The following is a 9,368-nucleotide window of genomic DNA, read 5'->3' on the forward strand; positions in this document are numbered from 1 at the left end:
ATATATTTAAAAGACAATTTACCTTTTGTCAGTACCTTAATTTACATAATTTGTCTTTCAATGAGTGCAAACAATATTTTTGCTGATTTAAAAACAAAATTTTAAATATAAAAAGTGAAATTCTACAGTCAAACACTGTAAAAGAACAAATTACCATTTGTGGAAAAAATACACATTTTTTTGAGGAGGACTATATTTAAAGTTTTAGCCATTTTTTTTACAGTTAAAATGCAAGTTTAATTTTAGATGTAAAAAACAGTAGATGTTAATTTTTTACACAGCAGTAGAAAATCACAGAGAAAGGGCAATAAGTTCCACGATTACAGTAAAAATACCTAAATGAACAGATTAAAATTAAGTAATTTCCACATCAAAAATGTAATTTTTTACAAGTGCTTTACTCTTTAGCATTGTGTGATTGCAAATTATTTATGGTTATTTTTACAGTTTCTTTTAGTGTTATAGTGATGCACCATGTCTGTTTTTTGGCACTCTTTATACCAGATTTTGTAAATATTAAATTTACAGTAAAGTGTTCTTATTACATTTTTTTTAAAGCCGAACTGTATCAGATTTTTGCTGTTTTTCCTGCTTTACTAGCTCAAATATATACTTACTGTACTGCTGCCAGATCAGATTGGCAGCTGAGGAATATAAAAGTGTGAACATATTTAATATTCTGGTTTTACAGAGTTTCCTCCTCATTTTAGATTTTATGATGCAACACAGTGTTCCTGCCGCAGTCGTTTGTTCTCCCAAATAATTAATTCAAGCGAGAAACTCGGATAAAATGAGGGAAAAACTGCCAATTTGAGTGTCATAATAAAATCACAATTTCTAAGCATGAATTATTTAAAGTAATTACTGCCATTACCTGACTTTTTCTCATTTTTAGATGAATCCGTACACGCTGACCTGCAGTTTTATGGATGTCCTACGCTCCCATATCTTGCAGTGGTGTCAGCCATACTCACTCTTTGATCCATAATGTCCGACGTGATGAATGGACTCGCTGAGCCGTAATGGCCTGCCAGATATGCAGAGAGGGAAGATTAGCTGAGCAGTTAAAGCTTCTGTTTCACTGCATCGCTGCATGCTGAAAATGAAAGGAAGTAATTTACAACAAAGGAGAGAATCCTCTACTTTCAATATAACGTAGGAACTGGAGGTGAGAAAGCTTCAGCGTGTCAACGTCTGCTACAGCTAATAATATCAAATATCTCACTTCATGATCGCCTGAAGATCATGTCAGTTCACCTATTCAGAATTAAACAAATTAATCATAATTTTCTTTATTTTTTTCATTATTTAAATTGAATGGTTCTGATTTTTTTTATAACTTAAATTGACAATCAAGCTGCTCCATAATAGTGACTAATGGATTTTGTTGTAGCTGTTTTCTTAGAAACTCCAGTTTTCAAGGTCTACAACGAACACTGAACTCTTTTAATATAAACTTTGAATGCTTACTAGTAATAGTGTTTCATTTTATCCATGCTTTAAACTACCTCTGCTAACATACTGATGCTTAAGCAACAAAAATATCCAGAATGTTCACTGTCTTATTACAGAATGCTAATAGAATAGCTAATTAGCACTAAACACAAGGTGCACAAACACAAAGAAAAGATAGAAGAAAGAAGATAAACTAATAAATACAGGATTGGCAGTTTGACACTGCAAATAATTTCAGTTTGGAATTTCTTTGTTTATGAAAATAAAGTGTTAAAATTGCTACATGTACCATCTTTACTGCTAATGCTAGTTAACTCCCAATGCTAGCATGGCAAAATTGCTAGGTGGTAATTGCTAGTTTTGTGATATTGTAACAATAATGATTCTCACGATCCTGTTGCCACACACACACACACAAACACAGACACACACATTGTGTTTTCCTATCATTGTGGGGACTTACCATTGACTCCCATTCATATCTAACCCCTAACCCTTACCCTAACCCTAACCTTAACCCTAACCAAAACAATGCCTAACTCTAAAGAAATGTTTTTGCACTTTTACTTTTTTCAGTAACAACAACATGGCCAAGAAAACACTGTTTAAACTTGTGGGGACCAAAATGAGGTCCCCACAAGTGACATTGTTTTTGGTTTTCCTACAGTTGTGGGGACATTTGCTCCCCACAAGTATAGCCAGCACCTGACCACACACACACACACACACACACACACACACACACACACACACACACACACACACACACACACACACACACACAAACACACACACACACACACACACACACACACACACACGTATATAACTAATAAAAAAATGTAATTACAGCATGTTAGCAGTTTGACACTGTTAGAAATCCCTTTGTTTGCAAAAAAATATATATATATGTAATTCTACATGTCGCACGTTAAAGGAGCATTGCTTTGTTTTTATAGCCTCTTGGGGCAGTGGAGAAAACTGCAAACCCCCAAAAGACTTTAAAAAGTTATAAGTTCATACTGACAAAAAGATGCTGAGTTCCACATCTAGGAGACATGGACTGACATTACAATTAATTCCAGCACTCATTCTCCTTTTAGCTCTGATTTGTTCTCCACCTGTGTGTTTTTAGCTGCTAAACCAAAACAACATCAGCCTCAATATGACATAAATTCATTTGTGCAGCTTTAAAAGTGAGAACGTTCGTCAAATCTTTAAAACACGGCTGCTGCACAGTTGATGCATGACCCGGTCGTGCAGCCTCCAAAAGATGCGACATAAACTTGTCCGTTCGGCACTAAGTGTGGTGCAGCACAGTGTCGGTCCTTGGAGAAAACATTAGGTGCATATTTGTGGGCCGCTCTGAGCCTAATGGGGCTTGATGATAGTGATGCTTCATCCCAAGGTGCACCTGCATTTTTTTAGCCGGTACAAACAAGCCGACTGCTCGACCTTCTCCTTCAATGACTGCGTGGCATTAAACAAGAGCTTTTATACTCTGGGTTGGATATACATCAGTGGGTATTGTTTGCAGACTGTCTGCTAATAGAAATAAATTGGCCTCAGAGGGTCTGGATGAAGGGGAAGCAGCGTATTTGTTCCCGTCAGAAACAAGGGGGCATTTAATGACACAATTTATTTCCAATGAGACTTTCCCAGCGATCGATGCTGCTCTTCCTCTTCAGCCTGGACTCACCTTTTCTCTGGGATTCTCCACATTGATCGATGCACAGCTGTATTCATTAACAATGGCATTTTGTACGGGAGCTCCACCGTTCTGTTTGTTTTCCAACCGAAGTCATTGCTTCAGATTCATCTTTCTCAGCAAACTGATTACCCTGCATGTGTCTTCTTGGGTTTCAGAGTGCAGTTCAGTTCACTCTCTGTTTCTGTGATGTAATAGGCGGAATACAAAGGTCTATTTCATAATTTGACTGTGATGAACAGTGTGGGCTGCAGTACATTAACAGTGGAGTGAAATTTAATATTTCTGCTGCTTGAAGCATTTGAGAAAAAATAGACTTTGGCTTTCAGCTTTTGTTGTGTACTATTTAAATGCACAAATATTTTACCTTTTTGTACAAAGAACCATTTATGCTGGAGTTTTTCTGTCCATGCATGGATTGTTCACATCAGTTAAAGGACGCTTTAAAGAGCCAGAAAAGCATTTTCATGGAAGATTCTAAACATTTCTCAACAAAAGACCTCGCAACAAAAGCTAAAAATGTATTCATCTAAGATATGTTAGCTTGTTTTTCCACATTTGAAAGGAGGAGTCATTATTGAAGCAACAATCCCACAACATAGGCTAACATTACCTACAAGGTGCAATGTTTTAAAGAAAACACGAGTGATTGCAATTGACTACAGCTGCTAGTTCCTCTAAGTCAGTTTAAATAGAACCCGTTAGAGCCCCTCATTAGACTCAGACACTACAGTGGGAAAGTCTGAGGAGCTCAGCAAAGATCTGAAAAGCAAATCATTGACTTCAACAAGTCAAAAAGTCTCCATGAAGAGAGGATCCATGAAGAAAGAAGTTCTTCCTCTAGAAGCAGAACCTTAAAGCTCCACTGAAGTTTGCTGCTGATCACATGGACAAAGAAAAGGTCTTCTGGAGGAAAGTTCTGTGGTCAGATGGAACAAAAACTGAGCAGAAATATGTTTGGAGGAGAGAAGGTGAGACCTTTAAGCCAAGAACACCAAATCTACCGTCAAGCACGGAGGTGGCAGTATCATGCTCTGGGGCTTTCTAGAAGTACTGTTGGACTGGTTTATTTTGGTTTCAGTCTTGCTTCTGGGCTGGTTTGCGACCAATTTTGAATGCGATTTAAAGTTGGTTTAGGATTTACTTTACGCTGGATTCAGTCCTGATTGAGGACTGATTTCAGACTGTCTTGGGTGGGTCTTGGACTTTTCCTTTTTTTTTTAGAGTAATTTAGGTTTCGTTTTGGTCATGATTTTGTCCCGGTTTTTGACTTTTCTTAGGACTGATTTTGGACTGTTTGTAAAACGGGTTTCAGTTTTGGTTTTGGATTGGTTTTAGACCTTTTTTAGGACTGGTTTGGAAGGTCTTTTTTTAATCCTAAGAGCACCAAACCAACCACCAAGCACAGCGGTGGCAGTATCATGCTCTGTAGAACTGGAGCTTTACACAAAGTAAATGGAATAATGAAGAAGGAGGATTACCTCCACGTTCTTCAGAAGAAGGTTGATGTTGGACACAGTTGGATGTTTCAACAAGACAATGAGCCCAAAATACACATCAGACGTGGTAAAGAAATGTTTCAATGAAGGTTTTGGACCGGTCGCCCAAGTCCTGACTTAAACCCATCAAGAACCTGTGGACTGATGAAGAAGCAAGTCTCAGTCAGAAAAACAACAAATTTAGTTGAACTGAACCAATTCTGTCGAGAGGAGTCAAAGATAAACCAGAAGCTTGTGAAACCAAAACAGACGTTTCACCAAATATGAACTTTTCTGTTTGTATATTTTTGATCCAGCAGATGTTGTCATATTTCCAGAAGATATTTAATAGCACTATGAAAGAACCAAAGTATTTGAAGGAGTTTGTGACACAGATTCACATGTTTCAATGTTTCCATCAGAGAAAATTCTAGGAATCATTGGAAACTCTAGACTGACATGATAAACATGGTCTGGATGTAAACTTTTGACTATGCAAACAGTCATCTTTACATCTCTTTACTACTAACACTCACAACTAACGCATTGTTGATTTAGACTGACCCAGCATGTTTGTACTTTGTAGTCATGTTTGCATTCACCTGTATAGGATGGTTTAATGTGAAGTGCTTAATGTGGCTGTGCTAGGAACAATTTGTCAGAAAGAGCAGAATGTGATCAAGGCCCGTTCTTGCTGCTGAGCAAACAGCATTTAGACTTTTTAGTCTGTTGAAGCCGAAACCGAAGCTGTGAATAACTGAGGTGATAACTCTCTCTACTTTTTGTGCTCTGAGCTGCTCCTTGTACACTGTTTATGTTAATTATTCGTTGCAGCTTTAATTTCATGTTTAGGCAGCTGGTTAAATTAAAGTTATAGGCTCATTAAATCTAACGTGGGCTGTGATAAAGGTTAAGGAAAAGCCTTGTTTGACATTTAGCAGAGCGAATAATTCGTTGGGCTCTCCGGAGATGCAGAAAAACATCATTAAAGCGCCTGTTTACCGGCAGTTAACAGATCCGTCAAGCATCTCAGCAAGAAAAACAGCAGCTCTGAGTCGATTCTGTTGAATCCCAGAAGACGTGTGAAAGTCAGAGAGCGGCTTGTTCTGGTGAAGGCTGCTGCTGGTTGTTATCAGCTGTAAAACGTCCCGGTGGGTCTGCAGGTTTTATTGGAGGTGAGACGGATGAATCTCAGCTCAGATTCAGGGACGAGTCTTTGGACGTCGCTGTGATTTGTCTCCCTGGACGGTTTAGTTGCACCGAAGCCTTTTTGTTCTTGGATCAGACGACAGGTTAAAGCCGGATCCATAAATATCATCAGTGTTCTCAAACTGCTTCAGTGGCTAGATATTCTGGATCTACTATTTTTTTTAAGCGCAGCTAGATTGTTTTTGCTTTACAAAAGTTTGTGGTCTGGTGATTTTTAAAAAATGTTCTTAAAACAATTGTTTGCAAATGTTGCATTGAGAACGCCCTTCCTTTGTGATCAAATTTTAAATAGTTTGCTGATTAATACTGTCATGTGCCTCAAATGTTTTTTTTGTACAATTTATTGTTTGTTTGGTTTCTTCTTTTTTTTTTTTACAGATTTTTCTAGTTTTGTGAAATTTCAGATCATCAAATCACAGAGAAAAGGTATTAATTTACAGGTAAACCCTGAAAAAACTGGCTGAAGTTGTAAATAATGTCCAAACAGTAAATTATTCTTTTACATTTGGTCAAAATTGTATTTATTTATTGATTTATTACTGCTTGATTCAGTAAAAATAATAATAAAAAATGTCCTAATGGTAATTTATTCTTTTACATTTGGCAAAACAGTTATTTATTTATTCATTTATTACTGCTTAATTCAGTAAAAATAATAATAAATGTTGGATGGATTCTGGTTGATTTTTTTGTGAATGTTCTTAAGAAAATATTAGAAATTTTACTGGTATGCATGTAATCACTTTAGATATTTTTAGGATTTTTTGGAAGACTTTTACTCATTTTTTTGTAAGTATTTACAAGAATTTTCTTGCCAAATTTGGGAGATTTTTTAAGAATAAAACTTTTCAGGGAAATTTTTAAGGAATTATTGGAATTTGCTTCCTGAAGGTTTTGCAAATTTTCAGAAATTTGGGGAATTTTTTTGCTGAATTTTTGTTGTTTTTTTCAGACAAGGAAGCAATATGTTTTGGTGCCCGTAAATGAAGACAACAGGAGGGTTAATTTCTAGATGTGTTCTTTTGATTTTTCTTACTGTTCTCTTCTAGTCTCTAAAGAAGAGTTAAAAGCCTCACTGGTTCAAAACAAACTGAAGAGTTTACCGACTTGTTTCTTGGAGCATCTTTCAGACTTGGAGCAACATGTTGTCGTCTCTGCAGCTGATCACAGTCTCCTGAGGCTCTGAGTAAATGTCAGTTAAATATCAGGAACATGAGCAGCAGCTGGCCTTCAGATATTACACAGTTTTATTAGTGTCAGATGTCACACAGGATCCAGCTCAGGAAGGAAAACAACTTAATGAGTTGATTTTTGAATCTCTGAAGATGTAAGATTTACACACTGAGGATACACAGTATTAAGAGAAGTCCATGAATCAGCCTTTACTGACATCTAGTGGCGATTACCCGTTATTGCACCAACGTATTCAACAGCATTAAAGTCTGCAGAGTGAATTAATATGCAAGTTTTTGATGTTTTGATGTCCTAATATCTGAGTTTTTGATACTTTTGTCTCTTAAAATCTGAGCTTTTAACACTTTGATCCATTAATGTTCAGGTGTTTAACACTTTAATCCATCAATATCCAGGTTTTTTGATGGTTTGGTGTCTGAATATCTGAGTGTTTTAACACACTGGTGCATTAATATTTAGGTTTTTGATGTTTTGATGTCCTAAAATCCTGTTTTTTAACACCTTGATAAATTAATGTTCAGATTTTTAACATTTTATTATTTTAATATCCAGGTTTTTGATGTTTCGGTGTCTTAATATTCAAGTTTCTAACACTTTGATCCTTTAATCTCCAGGTTTCTGATGTTTTATGTCCAGGATTTGACTTTGTTTTTTGTCAAAAGCTGGGACTTTAACATCTTAATATCTTATAATCCATATTTTTTGATGTTTTGGTGCATTGATATTGATGTTTTATTTTTTGGTGGGGGTGACTCTTTGCTGAGCTCGTCATTGGAGGTTTGGCATATTGATGTCTGAAAATCCAAATTATTCCCCATCCAAAATACAGTTTTGACAGTTTGTAGAATAATTAGTTTGAGGTTTTGACATCTTTTTTTTTTTTTGGCATTTTGATGTGTTAATATTCAGGTTTTAGATGTTTTATGTTCATCAGTGTGGAGGTTTTGGCTCTTTAGGTTAGCAGTCAAGTCTTTGACATTTTGCGATGTCAAAATACAGATTTTTAGCATTGCACTGATGTTTGGGTATTTTACACTTTGATGCTGTAAAAAAAAACTTTTTAAAGCACTTTTGTCTTAATCACTAGATTATTAACACTGTGGTGCATTAATGTCTGGGTTTTGATTTGTTGTAGTCCTGATATGTAGGTTTTGATTCTGTGATTAGTTCATATTTCGGGGGTTGACATTAATGATTTTTTTTACATTTTGCTGTGTTATTTTTCTTTGTTTCTTACATGCAGATTTACACACTTTGTTAAGATAATAGTCAAAATTTTTGACATTTTGCATCCATGTTCGGGTTTTTAACACTCTGCTGTCTTAAAGTCGGAGTTGTTTTTTTTGCCAGCATCAGCGTGCTCCTTCACAACTAGTGTTATCAACAATGACCAGCAGAGGTCACTATAAGGTAACTTATTATTGTTCAACGTTTCCCTGTACACTCTGCAGGCTTTTCATTTGATCATAAAGTAAAATAATCATCACCTGCAAATGATATACATATTTCTGCACATTAGAACACACAAAAATATGTTGGTGTCCTCATATCATAACAAACTTCAGAACATTAAGGCACCAAAACACTAAAAACATGAATAATAATAATTCAACTATGTGTCAAACCTGAAACATTAACGCACCAAAGATGCCCAGAATCTTGAAACTGATGCTCAAAAACATCAAAAATCTAGATGTTAATGTACCAAAATCTTGTAAACCAGGATATGAAGCCATCAAATGTCATGTGACTTTTAAAACACCAAAACATCAAGAACCTGGATCTTAATGCACTAAAATCTCCAAAGAAATTGGCATTAAAGCACCAAACAAATCAAGTACCTGGATAACGACACACCACAATGTCGAAAAACTGGATATTATCATGCCAAATTGTAAAAATGTCTGGATTTTACGACGCTAAAAACTCAAAACTTGGCTAATAACTCTATAAAGTGTCAAAACTAAGACATTAAAGCACATACAACATAAAAAAACAAGATGTTAAGGCACCAAAATACCAAAAAATCTGGATATTAACACAACGAAATAGCCAAAGTCTGGATATTTAGACACAAAAGTGTCAAAAACAACAGCAAACTCAACAGCAATGCACCAAAAGGTGAAAAATCTGGATTTTAAGATCATAAGATGTCAAAATCCTGCCTATTAATTCCGCAAAGTATCAAAACCTACATCGTAAGACTAGCCTAGCCACGCTACACCCATGTTTCTGACGGCACAAGGGTCAAGGGAAGCTCGACAGGGAGGGAGGCGGGCTAAAAGGTTGTCTATCAAATCCCTCTGCAGCAATTGGGTAGGTAT

Source organism: Acanthochromis polyacanthus, chromosome 21 (genome assembly GCF_021347895.1).
Source record: "Acanthochromis polyacanthus isolate Apoly-LR-REF ecotype Palm Island chromosome 21, KAUST_Apoly_ChrSc, whole genome shotgun sequence".
Lineage (NCBI taxonomy): Eukaryota > Metazoa > Chordata > Actinopteri > Pomacentridae > Acanthochromis > Acanthochromis polyacanthus.